Source organism: Anabrus simplex, chromosome 6 (genome assembly GCF_040414725.1).
Source record: "Anabrus simplex isolate iqAnaSimp1 chromosome 6, ASM4041472v1, whole genome shotgun sequence".
In the NCBI taxonomy this organism is placed as follows: Eukaryota; Metazoa; Arthropoda; class Insecta; order Orthoptera; family Tettigoniidae; genus Anabrus; species Anabrus simplex.
The window spans coordinates 139,361,500-139,379,650 of NC_090270.1; the positions used below are offsets into that span (position 1 = coordinate 139,361,500).

The window sequence follows — 18,151 nt, forward strand, 5'->3', positions numbered from 1 at the left end:
ATTGATAAATTTAAACACCACATACGAGTTTTCAAAAATTCAACACATTAAATTAAAACTATTATGAAATCAAGATTTTGGAAAACAAAACAACCGAATTTAACCTTCTCTCTGAATATAGTTAACAAATTTACTGAAAAATAAATATGAAAATGTTAATTTTGTGATATCTGCTTGTTTTTAATGTTTTTAATAAATGTTGCACTATTTTTGCACTATTGCACTACAATGTTTTGCTTGGGCCATTTATTAGCGTCGTATAAATGTAAAAAACTGAAAACAAAGTACAGTATATTGCTTAAATATTGAAGTTTTGAAATACCTATAAAGAATATTTGAATGGTCATATCCTACAAACTAACGATAGTCTTCACTTTTTGACGCATCTGTTATCGGTTCATGTGGATAATGATTTAGATACACGTAGTTACCGAGCTCAATAGCTGCAGTCGCTTAAGTGCGGCTAGTATCCAGTATTCGGGAGATAGTGGGTTCGAACCCCACTGTCGGCAGTCCTGAAGATGGTTTTCCGTGGTTTCCCATTTTCACGCCAGGTAAATGCTGGGGCTGTACCTTAATTAAGGCCACGGTCTCTTCCATCCCACTCCTAGCACTTTTCTGTCCCATCGTCGCCATAAGACCTATCTGTGTCCGTGTGACGTAAAGCAAATTGTAAAAAAATGAAATAAAATATATATGTAGTGAAGAGATTCTTCTACCTTCTTGGCCTTTTCCCAGTTATCTGGGATCGGTACTAATGTGGATTAAGCCCTGTTTTATGGATGCAGAATGCCCTTCCTGAAGCCAACCCTACGTGGGGGTGTTTAATACTGTGATATGTTGAGTGGAGGGGAAGGAGTATTATGATGATCACAAATACTCGGCCTCCGAGCTAGAAGAATTAAACAAACGTGGTTAATCCTTGAAATGAACCCGGGGCCCTATGCCAATACGCCGAAAATTGATCCTGGGAGCCGGACTTCGGGTTTTAATTAAGAGCCTGAAATATTTTTTTAAAGAGAATTTCGATCATGTACAGCAAATAATGTAAATAACAAATTCGGTTTAGTTAACAAAATATTCAGATTTTAGTCTCAAATTTTCCAATGTCCCACCAGATTCCATACAGAATGGCTGTCACCCATTCATGCTTATAAATATCAAATCATTTTTAAACTGTTCGTAGTGGTCACTAAACAATTTAATTATTTTGGATTTTCCTTCGAATAATCACATTTTGTAAAACGCTTACCTGTGTCAGCTGATTAACAAAAGGCCAATCCCTGACTCAGAAGCAGGAAAATAAATGCTCGCAAAGGGAACCCCTAGCTTGAAGAAAACCTAACACATGTTGGGCACCGTTTTCCTTATTAATTATTTTTGTTTTCCCCACCTAATTTAAAGGGTCGCCTTTTGCAGCAAATGTGTAAAAGTGGAGAGAAGCTTGTTAGTCTAAAATCGTATTCAGACATCACACGTCTCACCATCGTATCGTTCTTACTGCCAGGTAACTTGTTCATTGATAATACAGTTTGATCGTGACCTCGCGAGATTCTTATTTTAACATTACAATACACCCGCAAGTTCTACGAAAACAAACTATAAATTATATAAATTGCTATGATAAATGTTACTATAATTTATATGTAAGCGCGTGAAGTGCTATTGTTTGTTGGAGTGTGAAGATGAATTGATTTTAAACTGATTTTATGAAACAGTAAGCCCTATACTATGTAAGTAGACGCAATGAAATAGTTAAATTCGCTGTCTGATAATACAGCATTTATACATATATTTGTGTACATGACTGATGAAATGTTAATCTTTTCTTACCAAAGTTTCTTCTATACGAACAGAAAGCATAATCTTTCCCATTTCGAAAGAGCGTATTAGTGAATATTATGTACCTACTAAAATCTCAAAACTAGTATGAACAAATTGTTGCTTACAACATTATGCCAAAAGACAACATTTCTTACTTACGGTAAAAAAATGTCCTCACCTGCGCATTTTTGAAAAAAAAAATCATTAGTGACAGACAGACGTGAAGAATGAAGAGAATGAAGTGAAAATGATAATACGAGTCAAAATATATATGAATTGACCCTAATCCACCAACATTACCCAAATGCAAAAAATAGATATACTTTAATGGTACTAATGAAATATATAGACAAATTATATTTTCTGCCTTGTTTAAAAAAACCTGTAAGTGCGAGTTGTCAATGAATGAAATTCACATATAATAAACAAGAACGAATTAAGTAGGATTAATATCTCAGAACATATTTTATAATGATTTTATTATTCCCTTAAGGGGGGGGGGGGTGAAAATGGTGAAAAAGGGATTCAATACCTTTTATGCGAAACGTGTATGTTTTTGTTTCCGGAAAATCCACTTAACGGGGGGGGGGGCGAATTTTTAAAGTGAGTATATCAAGAGTATATCTTAAAAATGTAACATGTTACAGTCGTGAAAACTGGTATTCGGAATCTCCTTTATAAATAAAGGGCTAAAAGAACTGAAAAAAGAGGTTGAATTCATTTTATTAGGATACTGATGTGCACTATGTCTTCTGGTATGGGCTAGAATAAAATTGTTACTTTCATTGACCTGTCTCAGTCTTATACTTGGCTTTGACAATATGAAAGTGGCTGAGGTATGAGTGACACTAGTAATGCCATTCCTTGTGCAGCCAGTCCCTGCTATGAATGGTGTGAAAATGTTGCTCATAGGATCGGTTGGTGCATGCATTTCAGTGGGCTTGGCAGACTGATGTGCAAGAGCAACTTCTGGCTCAGTGAGGAAAGCAACGGGAAACTACCTCACTCCTCATTTCACGAGTACGCCTCTTCAGTGATACCTAGGCCATTTATGACAGCTAATGGTGAACCTGTTGAGGATCCAACCAGCCTTCGGGCTGAATACCCAACAAACATACATACATACATACATACATACATACATACATACATACATACATACATACATACAGGATACTGATAAGTCAAAAACTGAAGGTTACAGGCGTGAAAATTGGTATGTGGAATATCCTTTAAAATTAAAGAAACACGTATTTTGTTTTCGGAAAATCCATTTAAGGGCGTGGGTGAATTAAAGTGAAAAAATGATTTGACTTCTTTTTATGAGAATACTTATAACTCAAAAATTGAAGATGTTAAGGACGCGTAAATTCTTATTTGGAATCTCCTTTAAAATAAAAAACCGTTTTCATTTGTTTTCGCAACATTCACCTAAGAGATGTAGGAGGGGACTGTGGAAAGGACTAAAAACGGGTTGAATACCTCTTATGAGGATACTTATATCTCAAAAACTGAAGATGTTATAGACATGAACATTCTTATTTTGAATCTCCTTTAAAAATACAGAGAGACGTATTTTTTGTTTTCGGAAAATCCACTGAAAAGAAGTGAAATAGGGAGCTGAAGTATTTTTATTATAATACGTATCTATATACATAAAATCGCAACGACGTGTGTCTGAGCATTGACTATTTTGGCGAAATTTTCGTACAGTTATCCGTTTCAGGTGCAGAAGATATACGAGCAAATGTTATAGAATCAACTATTTAGACCGCTAAAAGAGGCGTCTTATGGTGCAATCCGTTTGTCCATATAACGTACACCGGGCGAGTTGGCCGTGCGGTTAGGGAAGCGCAGCTGTGAGCTGTGAGGAGATTCAAAATAAGAATGTTCATGTCTATAACATCTTCAGTTTCTTGGATAATGCTAAGAGACGTGCAATTAAAAAGAACGTTATTCACTGCAGGTACAGTAATTTACTTCGATATCTGTATACAATGCAGAATACCGTAGCGAAGCACGTGTACATTTGCTAGTACATAATATTACATGTTTCAAAGTAATAATTTTTAATAAACATACAGAAATATTATCATGTTATTGAGCCGCCATAATCTTGTTTTAAATGAATCAAACCTGAAAAGTCTCTCCATTTTAAAACAAAGGACAAATCTCCTTGTCTAGACCAATGGTTCTCAAACTTTGTGGACCTGCACCCCATTTTCATCCCTAAATTATTTCATGCCTTCCTAATGAATTATTGATTTACACAAGTTCTACTTTTCTGTTAGGGTTAATATCTCCAAAAATATTTTATAATGATTTTATTATTATTAATTATGAGTGCTTAATACATACTATCACATGTTTCAAAGTTATAATTATAATGCAGTCACATTACAAAGAATGTCATGAATAACAGAAATAATAATACAACAAGAGATTAAAACAAATTACAGTAAATATATTACGGAGGTTTCTACACTCGCTGCAATTAGAATTTCTAACTACATCATTTGATCTGATTTTGTAAGAACAGAATTAATGATTAATGAGAGGAATATATTTGTAAATCGTATTCGGTATTTTGATTTGATGTAAGCCAGCGCAGAAAACCCAGATTCACATAGATATGTTGATGAAAACTGCACAATAAAATTTGAAAATAAAATTAAAATGTTAAAATTATTTCCTGTAAATGTTTCATATATGCATATTTATCAGTTCATTTTCATTTTTGTCATTTTATTACATTTCTTATAGACGTAGAAAAAATGTTTGTGTAAAAAGTGCATTAATTTTTACTATACGTCATGAAAAATCCTGTATTATAATTTTTTTACACATTTCATAAACACGAATTCCTGTAAAGTACAGTATAATAATTTTAGGAAATTCTTTTTCTATGTGTACGATTTAGCAGTGATTAAGATAATGTTTTATAGTAAATTCTGTTGTTTTGTTTTTTTGTCACAACGTTTTACTGTTTAGTACATTCGTGTGTGTTTTTCATTGCTCAGGGCGCTTCTCTGAAATTCTCCAACGCCTACCCACGGGGGCGGCACCCCCGCCCCCCCCCACCCCCCAGGTTGGGAACCGTTCGTCTAAACCGTTGTGACTTTACTTTTCCACTTAACCCGTTGAGTTGTAAATGGTGCTGCTCTAAGAATGTTTCAACTTCTTCTATTCGATGAAATCTATTTCATAACTAAAAATATAGCGTTTTTATTTGCTGATGCTTGTGGTTATTGCTTTAAAGTGCAGTTCTAAAATAAGTTTGCATTCTAACCTATTCCTTTCACTAAAAAGGACCCATTTAACTCACCTTCATTGAGTTTGTGTCTGAAAAGAGTTCTACCACCTCGGGACGAGGACAGAAGTTTTGTCCAGCTTCATGGCTAAATGGTTATCATCCAAGGAGTCCTGGGTTCAATTCCCGGCCTGGTCGGAGATTTTAACCGCTAATGGTTGATTCTTCCGGTTCGGGGTTGGATGTTTGTACCGTCTTAGGTAGGGACACATCCTGACCTTGTCTAGCTCGAACCTACGATCTACAGAACAAAAAGCTAAGAACGCTAATCGCTGAACCACTAGTGTCGCCACACCGGTAACATTCGCTTGCGATGACGCTGATGTCTTGAAATAAAAAAAAAAGCTGATTTAAATTGAAAATGTGAACTGATTTTCGAAGTACTAATGGTTTTGTCCTATTACGAGTGCCATCGATATCGATGTTATTATAGGCTATTGGATAATAAATAAAATTATAATTTTGCCAGTACACTTCACACTTCAGCCTCATGCTTCGTCTTTATCACGTCAGGCCTCAGCGCGTAACGACATGGCCAATTATGGCTGCTAGATCTGTATTCAGGAGACAAGGTGGGTTCGAATCCCCCGTCGGCCATCCTCGAAATGATTTTCCGTGGTTCCCCATTCCGACTACAGGCAAATGCTGGTATGGTATCTTTCTGAAGACCACGGCCGCTTCTTTCCCATTCCTAGCCCTTAAAATGACATCTACACCCACAAGCAACACGCTCACATACATGTAGCTCATCCCTATGGGGTGTACCGCGAACAGCTACAGCTACAGAACTGGCGAGCTGAACATGTGTATGTCCAACCCTTGTCTCGTTCGCACCGGGCGAGTTGGCCGTGCGGTTAGGGGCGCGCGGCTGTGAGCTTGCATCCGGGAGATAGTGGATTCGAATCTCACTGTCGGCAGCCCTGAAGATGGTTTTCCATTTTCACACCAGGCAAATGCTGGGGCTGTACCTTAATTAAGGCCACGGTCGCTTTCTTCCAACTCCTAGGCCTTTCCTAGCCCATCGTCGCCGTAAGACCTATGTGTGTCGGTGCGACGTAAAGATACTAGCAAAAAAAAAACATGTCCCATTCTCTATGAAGTGAGATGAATCTTCGTAGCGAGTTTTTACGACCGGACGCCCTTCTTGACGTCAATCTCATCAGAGGAGTTAATGAGATGAAATGAATGACGTGATATATGACATCATGAAGGGAGAGGGTGAAACTCGGTGTCGGCACATAGCCTACTTCTATCGAATAGCACGAAAGGGTCTGTTCAAGGCTTTGCGTCTCCATCCGACGGACGAATCACCATCAACAGCGTCATGTGCCCTCACTCCATATGAGCACTGCAGAGAGATTCAGAATTACGTGCAGGCTTTTTGCACGCAATCTAGTAATTAGAAATTGTATACCACAAATTTTCCTACCCTGCCGGCCAACATTCTGATGGTAAATTCTTTTCAACCAAGGGTACTCGAATCGGCTAACCACGGTGCTAGACCATTTATAGACGCGAGGTCTTGACGATCGTAGACACGAGGCGGGCTAGCTAATCATGTCCTCGGGGGGGAATCACTTCTGGCTCCTTGGCTGAATGGCCAGTGTCGAGGTCTTTGGTTCAGAAGGCTTCGGGTTAATAACTGTTGCATGGTCGCTAATATCTAATGGGAAATTTTCCATAAGTCTACCACCAATTGGCAGATGAGCAGTGCCTTTTCTTCCTACCCCTTCATTATTAACGTTTTGTTTAAAGAACGGACTCCAGTTTGATCCTGATACGCTGTTAGACCTAAAAAGCCACTGTCAAAACCAGTTTCTGATCGAGAAGCATTTGCCAGCAGTGCTGACAGATCGAGAAAAAGACAGATCATTGAACTTGAATACTGCACTGAAAAACCTATTTTCTAAATATCCCCTTTCTGACTTTCGGATTAAAGCACGATATGACTACCCCGAACTAGTTGAGAGGGCAATCAAGTTCTCGGTGCCCTTTTCGAAGACATATTTATGTGAGGAATGACTGTCAAGACTTGTGTTCCTCCAAGATACTCGTAAATATCGTAACAGACTACGTCTGGTGGCAGACCTAGGGTTAATAGTGAGCCTGATATAAGTGATGCAGGCTCAAGTATCTCATTAGTACTGTTCCATCTATTCTACTTACTTTTGACGTAGAATACGTCTACAGTTTTTGAACCGTACCTGGGCCGGTGAGCGTTACAAAAACAAGTTTTAAAACAGATCATTTCTAGAAAACACGTGCGATGGCAGTGCTCAGTACCTCCTCTGTAAAGACGAAGGACCACTATACCCATCAACTAGGGTCCAACATCGGGATGGCGTCATCGGGTGATGCAATAGCCCAACCATCTTAAGATACGAAAATCACCGTTCCGCGCGGCTAACGATTAGTGCAGATATGGACTCCGGCATGATAACACATCGTGTGAGATATCGCTTGATTCTTCTCCGTGATTTCCACAAGTATACGGTGAAAATCAATAAAATAGTGAACATTTGAGAAAATGTTGGTGCGAAGATGCACGAAAAAATTTATTTCGTGAAGTGTTGGGGCATATAGGCAATAAATGGCTTCAACATGATTGTAAATGCATTGTAAAGGAAAGAGCAGCTTGTCAAAATACCAAAAAGTCCAAAATCAATCACCAACGCTGAGTATCAAACGGCTTATCGGGAGCGTCTCGAAGTTAAGGCGGCCGAGCGTCGTGAGGGGAGGTCTGCGATACTGGAGCCCCATCCGAACACCTCTTCTGGCAAGTTGTTTTACGTCGCACCGACACAGTTAGGTCTTATGGCGACGATGGGACAGGAAAGGGCTAGGAGTGGGAAGGAAGCGTCCGTGGACTTAAGTAAGGTACAGCCCCAGCATTTGCTTGGTGTGAAAATGGGAAACCACGGAAAACCATCTTCAGGGCTGCCGACAGTAGGGATCGAACCCACTATCTCCCGAATACTAGATACTGGCCGCCCATAAGCGACTGCAGCTATCGAGCTCGGTGCCTCTTCTGGCACAGCGGTGGAAAATGATTTGGAACTCGTGGATGTGAATATTGTTCACCGCCATGATGATGAAAGAAAGAAGGAAGGAAAGAAAACCTTCTTCGAAAATGTGCAATGTGAATAAATGTACTGCGAAAAATACTAATTTTCGATTGCAATATGAGTATAAAACTTCACTCTTCTGTACTTTCACCTTGTAGCATGTCGAAATTAAATGAAACATTTCAGGCAACAGACAGAAATAATTTCGTGGGTCAGTGTAATATAAATGGCATAGGCGTTTAACATATCCCGACAATATTTTTACATAATATGTAATAATAATATTATTATCTATATATTAAAAAATGTATGAAAAATAAAGTCAGTCAGTCCGGCCATTCTATCCGGTCGATTTCCTTCATTCCTTTTTTAACTGAAAGGCATTCATGCACAGATTTGCCATCATGTACTATAAATCACTTAACTTCCGCCTTCGTCAAAATATTTGATTTTTCAATTTTTTGTCTCTTTGAAGCAATCATATCTTTGGTTCTAATTCAGGTACGGAGTTCGTTTTGACCTAAGAACACACAGTGGATCAAGCTCTTTCATTTCAGCTTTTAACTATTCAAATTGGTTGATTCTGAAGAAAGTTATGAGTGCACATTCAATTTGACGTCTCATTTCTTTAACATTTTTTCTCATTGAAGCAATCATATATTTCGTTCTAACTGAGGTACGCGGTTCGTTTTGGTCTAAAACACTCGGTGGATCAAGCGCTTTCTTTTGAGGTAGTAACTACTTAAATTGGTAGATTCTGAGAAAAATTATGAGTACATCTGTCTCCATGATGAAGATCTTTGAAGGACTTTTAAACAGTTCGGCGCGTAGTGTTGTTCCAAGGAACGTTTAATTCAATGTCTTTGTGTGATGTATTTTCAAGTGTTTTGTTGACATAATATTACATTCTATTACCACAGCAGATTATGTGCTTTATTTCATTAACTCGAACCTTGCAAATACATCCGTGAGGATAGTAACGAACAAAACCCTACTTTGTACATTGCGGGCGGAGCCAGCGGGAAACTGCTAGTTATTTTTACAATTAGCTTTACATCGCACCGACAGGACGATGGGACAGAAAAGGGCTAGGAATGGGAAGGAAGCGGCCGTGGCCTTAATTAAGGTACAGCTCACCATTTGCCTGGTGTGAAAATGGGAAACCATGGAAAACTATATTCACTATACTGTATTACCCCACGGCCAACTCGCTCGATAATATCTATATATATAAAATGAGAGTTTTGTCTGTACATTGCTCAGAATTTGAAAAGAATGGTATTTCTGTATCGGTCATGACCACAGTAACAAGAAAATGCATTTTTTTACTTTTCCGTAATTTCTGTCTGTCTGTTTGTCTGTATGTATGTACACGCATCACGAGAAAACGGCTGAAGAGAATGTAATGAAAATCGGAATGTAAAGTCGGGTGATGAACCGCTACAATCTAGGCTATAAATTATTTTAATCACGCTGAGTTAAATGGTAGTTTAGGGGAAGGCCTGAAATTTAATTCTCAAATATTTATGTTATTAGTGGTCGTGTCTTAATGAAAATCGCTAGACAAAGATGGGAAATAAGTCGCTACAATATAGGCTATACACGCTGAGAAAAATGGTAGTTAAGGGAAAGCCTAAAATTTAATTGTCAAATATTTATTTTATTAGTGGTCGTATCTTCACGAAAATTGGTATGCAAAGTCGGGGAATAGGTCACTATAATCTAGACTGTCAATAATGTTATTCGCACTGAGTGAAATGGTAGTTTAGGGGAAGGCGTGAAATGTAATCTATATATATATATATAATAAGAGTTTTGTCTGTACATTGCTCAGAATTTGAAAATAATGGTATTTCTGTATCGGTCATGTCCATAGTAACAAGAAAATGCACTTTTTACTTTTCCATAATTTCTGTCTGTCTGTCTGTCTGTCTGTCTGTCTGTCTGTATGTATGTATGTATGTACACGCATCACGAGAAAATGGTTGAAGAGAATTTAATGATAATCGGTATATGAAGTCGGGGGATGAGCCTCTACAATCTAGGCTATAAACCATTTTAGTCACGCTGAGTGAAATGGTAGTTTAGGGGAAGGCCTAAAATTGAATTCTCAACTATTTATGTTATTAGTGGTCGTATCTTAAAGAAAAAGGGGATGCAAAGTTGGGTAATAAATTGCTATAATCTAGGCTTTCAATAATTGTATTCACGCTGAGAAAAATGGTAGTTTAGGAGAAGGCCTAAAATTGAATTCTCAACTATTTATGTTATTAGTGGTCTAATGAAAATCGGTATGTGAAATCGAGGGATGAGCCTCTACAATCTAGGCTATAAATCATTTTAGTCACACTGAGTGAAATGGTAGTTTAGGGGAAGGCCTAAAATTGAATTCTCAACTATTTATGTTATTAGTGGTCGTATTTTAAAGAAAATGGGTATGCAAAGTTGGGAAATAAATTGCTACAATCTAGGCTTTCAATAATTGTATTCACGCTGAGAAAAATTGTAGTTTAGGGGAAGGCCTAAAATTTATTCTTAAATATTGTTTTTATTAGTAGTCCTATCTTGATGAAACTCGGTATGCGAAGTCAGGAAATGAGTCGCTATAGTCTAGGCTGTAAATTATTTTATTCACACTGAGTGAAATGGTAGTTTAGGAGAAGGCCTAAAATGTAATTCTCAAATATTTCTTATTAGAGGTGTAATCGATGAACGCTACATAACTAAGGTTATATAGTATTAAATTTCCTATTATTCATGTCTTATACATTGTTACCGTACTGGCTATGATCACAAAGATATTCATGAATTTGGATTTTTGTTACTAAGTCCATATCAGCGCCGAGTAACGAGAAAATAGGTAAACAGTATTTAATGAAAATCGGTATGTGAAGTCGGAGAATAAGAAACTACAGTTTACTGTATAAAATATTTTACAAATCACAGAGTCGAAAGAAAACTAAATGTGTAGGCCTACAATATACAGTAGAAAGCTCATAACATTGATCAATAATAACATTACATTGACCATTGTTTGTCATGATGTGCTTTGTGTCTCCGGTAGATAGGATTACTGCTGCGTACAGAGTATTTTTATTTTATTTACGTCGCACTGACATATATAGGTTTTATGGCGACGATGGGATAGGAAAGGGCTAGGAGTGCCTTAGGCGTTAATTAAGGTACAGGCCCAGCATTTGACTGGTGTGAAAGTGGGAAACCACCGAATACCATATTCAGCGCTGCCGATAATGGGGTTCGAATCTACTATCTCTCGGATGCAAGCTCACAGCTGTGCACCGCTAACCATACGGTCAACTCACCCAGTCGTACAGAGTGTAACAGCCTGCCTGAATATTGATGGGAAGTAGCTGGGGAGTTAGATAACTTTCTTATTTAGCATGCCATTCCCCTGGTTTATAAATTTTCTGATACTACTGGTACGTAACACACTGGATCATCATACCATTCGGGCTATTCAATCCCTACTCTGAGGCTTGATTGGAATGAACAGTGTGCATATTTAGCGGAATAATGGCAGATGAGTGTTCATGGCAATCTGCGGCCTGGTCATCCCAGCTCTGGAACTTTGTGAACTATTAGATTGGCACCGCAATCTAACCGCAGCACTGTTCGTTAAAAGTGATAAAATGTGCGGCTTTCCATTTGATCGAGTATTTTGATGATGATGCTTGTTGTTTAAAGGGGCCTAACATCGAGGTCATCGGCCCTAATCGAGTATTTTATATGATAGCATTGTTTTTAATCGCTACATTCATACTTACGTTTTTGTAATGACCTATGTTTATTTCAGTTAGGAAAACCACAAAGTCAGTCTTTCTGAGAATCCCGTAGCGAAGCACGGGTACATCAGCTAGTCTATATATAACATAAGTGTTTTGCCTGTGCATTGCTCAGGATTTGAAATGAATGATATTTCTGTATCTGTCATGTCGACAGTAACAAGGAAATGCATTTTTTACTTCTCCGTAATTTCTGTCTGTCTGTCTGTCTGTTTGTATGTATTCGCATCAATAGAAAACGGCTGAAGAGAATTTAATGAAAATCGGTATGTGATGTCGGGTGATGATCCACTGCAATCTAGGCTACAATTTATTTTCTTCACGTTGAGTGAAATGGTAATTTAGGGGAAGGCCTGAAATGTAATTCTCAAATAAGTTATTTAGGTTATTAGTGGTCGTATCGATAAATACTACATAAATAACGTAACTTTAGTTATGTCGTAAGTTAGAAGTAGTTATGTAAGAAGTTATTAAATTTCCGATCACTTATGTCTTATACATTGTTACCGTACCGCATATAATCAGAGATATTCATGAATTTGGATTTTTGTTACTAAGTCCATATCAGCGCCGAGTCACGAGAAAATGGGTGAACAGAATTTAGTGAAAATCAGTATGTAAAGTCTGAGAATAAGGAACTACAGTCTACGATATAAATAATTTTGTAAGACACCCTAATATCACAGAGTCGAAAGAAAACTAATGTGAAGGCCTGCAATATAGAAAGCTCATAAACTTTATCAACAATAACACTACGTTGACCATTGTTTGTTGTGATGTGCTTTTTGTCTTCTCTTTCCTCTCATCCCCGATAGATAGGATTACCGCAGCGTACCGAGATTTTTTTTTAATTTGCTTGACGTCGCACCGACACAGGTAGGTCTTATGGCGACGATGGGATAGGAAATGAAGAGTGGTGTGAAGGAAGCAGCTTTGGCTTTAAGGTACAGCCTGGTGTGACTGGTGTGAAAATGGGAAACCACGGAATACCATCTTCAGGGTTGCCGGCAGTGGGGTTCGAATCCACTATCTCCCGGATGCAAGATCACAGCTGCGCGCCGCCAACCACACGGGCAACTCGCCTGGTCGTACCGACTGTAACAGCCTGCCTGTATATTGGCGGGAAGTAGCTAGGGAGTAAGATAACTTTCTTCTTTAGCATGCCATTCCTCTGGTTCATACATTTTCTGATATATCTGGTACGTAACACACTGGTTCATCATAGTGTTCGAGCTATTCAATCCCTACTCTGAGGCACCGATTGGAATGAGTAGTGTGCATATTTAACGGAACAATGACACAGGAGTGTTCACGGCAGTCTGCGACCTGGTTATTCCAGCTCTGGAACTTTGGACTCTTAGATCGGCACCGTAGTACTGTTCGTTGAAAGTGAGAAAGTGTGCGGTTTTTCATTTGATCGAGTATTTTATATGATAGCATTGCTTTCAATCGCTACATTCCTATTGACGTTTTTGTAATGACCTATGTTGAATTCAGTTAGGAAAACCACCAAGTCAGTCTTTCTGAGAATCCCGTAGCGAAGCACGGGTACATCAGCTAGTTTTTACAAAGGCAAGCTGAGTGGCTCGCTCAGATCGTGTAGAGCACTGGCTTTCCGACGAGCTCAATTCTGGTTCGGCCCGGTGGTACAGTATCTGCAGGTGCTCAAATACGCCAGTCTCGGTGTCAGTAGCTTTACCGGCACGAAAAAAAAAAAAAAAAAAAAAAACCCTACGGGGCATTTCCAGCACCTCGACGTCTCTGAAAACTGTAAGCGTATGAAGTGGGACGCACTTATATAAAAATCAACAACACTACCGTATAGATTGTTTTACTAAAGAAGTATCGAAAACTATTATTAAGCTTTGCAAGTAATAGCTACAACCTTTTGCTATAGGAGTTATATTAAAGCCCGTGGGGCCTTGAAAGAAGCATTTACCAAGCCAAAGCGTGAAAAATCCTCCGGGGATAGGCGGTAATAATATTATTGGTTTTGCGTCCCACCAACTACTTTTACGCTTTTCGGTGACGCCTAGGTGCCGGAATTTTGTCCGGCAGGAGTTCTTTTACGTGCCAGTAAATGTGCCAACACGAAGCTGACGTATTTGAGCACATTCAAACACCACCGATCTGAGTCAAGTTCGGATCAGAAGGCCAGTGCTCTACCGTCTGAGCTACTCAGCCTGGCGCGGCGATGGAGGAATGAGTACAGGATAGCCACCGAAAGCGACCGCTGTCTTTTTTGCTATTTGCTTTACGTCGCACCGACATAGATACGTCTTATGGCGACGATGGGATAGGAAAGGCCTGGGAAGTGAAAGGAAGCGGCCGTGGCCTTAATTAAGGTACAGCCCCGGCATTTGCCTGGTGTGAAAATGGGAAACCACGGAAAACCATCTTCAGGGCTGCCGACAGTGGGGCTCGAACCCACTATCTCCCGATTACTGGATACTGGCCGCACTTAAGCGACTGCAGCTATCGAGCTCGGTACCGCGGTCTTTGATCTAAACCATTTCGCCCCCCTGATCCTCCCTTGGTCCTTGTCTATTAGGGCAGGTTTGTTCATAGGCGAAGATCGAGGTAAAATAGTACATTTCCACGGGTATCTAAAGCAAAATACCATTTCCTCGGAGAGAGAAAAATCAATCTGAATACCAGCATTTTATCCTTATTTCTCCGAAGACAGATGTTACGACTAACTAGTTGGTGTTATCCAACTGTTGAAATCCTCAGTCTGACAAATAAATCATAATTTCGACTTCATAAATGTCCCAACATAAATAACATCTACTGTCGGAAGGACTGTAATTCATTTCTGATGTTTTTGGAGGTCAAAAACAAGTGTCCATCTCTGCCCGAAATGTTCTCAAAACAAATCACCTAGTGCCGGAAACTTCCTTCGGAAAGGTCCTTCTTTGGCACATGCTCATTTAGACACTTAACATCATTACCTAAATAAATTCTAGCCACCTAGTATGTATTATAGACACACAGATATATAACCTATTATATAAAACAAGTTATGTACACCTGTTCATTTACGTTACCCACCAAAATCAAAATGTATTCACGTTTCACGCAAGTGTATTCAGGGTCACCAATATAGATATTTCACAATCAATCAATCAATCAATCAATCAATACTGATCTGCATTTAGGGCAGTCGCCCAGGTGGCAGATTCCCTATCTGTTGCTTTCCTAGCCTTTTCCTAAATGATTTTAAAGAAATTGGAAATTTATTGAACATCTCCCTTGGTAAGTTATTCCAATCCCTAACTCCCCTTCCTATAAATGAATATTTGCCCCAGTTTGTCCTCTTGAATTCCAACTTTATCTTCATATTGTGATCTTTCCTACTTTTATAAACGCCATTCAAACTTATTCGTCTACTAATGTCATTCCACGCCATCTCTCCGCTGACAGCTCGGAACATACCACTTAGTCGAGCAGCTCTTCTTCTTTCTCTCAATTCTTCCTCACCCAAACATTGCAACATTTTTGTAACGCTAGTCTTTTGTCGGAAATCACCCAGAACAAATCGAGCTGCTTTTCTTTGGATTTTTTCCAGTTCTTGAATCAGGTACCGGTAATCCTGGTGAGGGTCCCATACACTGGAACCATACTCTAGTTGGGGTCTTACCAGAGACTTATATGCACTCTCCTTTACATCCTTACTACAACCCCTAAACACCCTCATAACCATGTGCAGAGATCTGTACCCTTTATTTACAATCTCATTTATGTGATTACCCCAATGAAGATCTTTCCTTACATTAACACCTAGATACTTACAATGATCCCCAAAAGGAACTTTCACCCCATCAACGCAGTAATTAAAACTGAGAGGACTTTTCCTATTTGTGAAACTCACAACCTGACTTTTAACCCCGTTTATCATCATACCATTGCCTGCTGTCCATCTCACAACATTTTCGAGGTCACGTTGCAGTTGCTCACAATCTTGTAACTTATTTATCACTCTATAGAGAATAACATCATCCGCAAAAAGCCTTACCTCCGATTCCACTCCTTTACTCATATCATTTATATATATAAGAAAACATAAAGGTCCAATAATACTGCCTTGAAGAATTCCCCTCTTAATTATTACAGGGTCAGATAAAGCTTTGCCTACTCTAATTCTCTGAGATCTATTTTCTAGAAATATAGCGAAAGATAATTCAGTGACAAATGAGAAGTACTAACTACAAGAGCGTGTTAAGACAAATTCTTATAATGTCTGAAAAAACATCACACACTTCAAGTAAAAGGAAGGCAAGTGTACAAAATCAAACACATGCAACCTAACCTCAAACACTGACATATTACTTAAGTATGAGATTACTACTCACCACCAATCAACCAGAAAGAAGGGATTGGTCATAGCAGAGAGCTATTCAGGTTCTTCTTAATAATACGACGGTCTTCATTTCGTGGTTCTCACATTCAATCAGTCAACGACAGTTATGCAGCAACATCGCCGCCTGCTCACTGACAACTCCGCAAGTATTTGTAAACAGTGTTATCGTTCAAGAATGATACACCAGGTAGCGTGGTAAGTATAAAAGAGCCAGAAAAAGAAAAATATTACACGTCATGTTTTCGCTTTAGATTGCAAATATTCTTTAGTACGAATATCGCACAACCTAACGACCCGTAGCCAGATTCGCTTCGTCTTGTAAGCCAACTAATAGTAATAGCTTCTTGTATCTTGTATATCGGTCCTGATGGTCACAGGTTTGGGAATAATTATACCGAATCGGATTTAAAGGAATTTATTTATTTATTTTCTTAATCTGGATCTCTCGAATAACATTTTTTAATTCTTGTCGACAACTGAAATTAAGCCCATGATCATTAGGATCGGAAATAATGCCACTAATAATAATGTTATTAGTTTTGGTTTTACATCCCACTAACTACTTTACGGTTTTCAGAGACGCCGAGGCACCGAAATGTCACATAGGTGACAGTCCTAAATGCAGATTTTATTTATTTATTTATTTATTTATTTATTTATTTATTTATTTATTTATTTATTTATTTATTTATTCATTTATTGGATTTTATCCAGGAGAGTTCTTTTAGGTTTCCGGTAAATATACCGACAAGAATTTGTGCATAAAATATCACCGCCAACTTAGGCTCACTTGTCAGAAGGCTAGTGCTTTTACCGTCCGAGTCACTTAGCCAGGCCCGGGAATAAGATATTGCCGAATTATTATTATTATTATTATTATTATTATTATTATTATTATTATTATTATTATTATTATTATTATTATTATTATTATTTCCGGCTCCATGGGTAAATATTTAGCATTCCGGCCTTTGATCCATGGGGTTCCTGGTTCGATTTCCGGCTGGGTCGGAAATTTTAACCTTCATTAATTAATTCCGATGGTTCAGGGGCTGGGTGTGTGTGCCGTCCTTGTTAGAAGTCTTATTTATTTACATATATAAGGCTGCCACATCTCAGCTTGGAGTAAAGACGACACATTGTAATTTATGAGTGGAAACTTTATGTATTGAAAGAAAGTGCCAGTACCTAATACATAAATACATAGGCTAATATTCTAACTATGCCTTTGCTGGCAGGACCTAGTGTTTACAGTGCACTATGTCTTCTGGTATAGGCTAGAGCAATTTTGTTACTTTCATAGATCTGTCTCTGTCTTATCCTTGGCTTTGACAATATGAAAGTGACTGAGGTATGAGCGATGCTAGTAATGCCAATCCTTATGCAGCCAGTCCCTGCTATGAATGGTGTGAAAATGTCGCTCATAGGGTCGGTTGGTGTATGCATTTCAGTGGGCTTGGCAGACTGATATGTAATAGCAACTCTGGCTCGGTGAGGAAAGCAACGGGAAACTACCTCACTCCTCATTTCCCTGTATGCCTCTTCAGTGATGCCTAGGCCATCTATGACAGCTGATGGCAGAGCTGTTGAGGATCCCACCAGCGGAATCGCTGACGGACTGAACATACATACAATATTCTAACTCCTATAAGACCATGGGCGCCCGCAAGGGGGGGCACTTGCCCCCCCCCCCTGGATTTCTAATAGGGTTGATGTTCAATTGTTTAATATCATACCAGATTATACAGTCAGTCATGTAAACATCTGTTATAACCGGAAATTTCTGTAA

General features: G+C 38.7%; 1 protein-coding gene across 1 annotated transcript in view; it reads right to left on the reverse strand.

Moving 5' to 3' along the window:
- Positions 1-16,514, reverse strand: part of LOC136875565 (zinc finger protein 358) — a 64,760-nt gene extending 48,246 nt beyond the window's left edge. Inside the window, exon 1 of the mRNA XM_067149112.2 lies at positions 16,355-16,514. The gene's annotated coding sequence lies outside the window, so the exon portion shown is untranslated. The remainder of the gene's footprint in view (positions 1-16,354) is intronic.
- Positions 16,515-18,151: the final 1,637 nt, after the last annotated feature.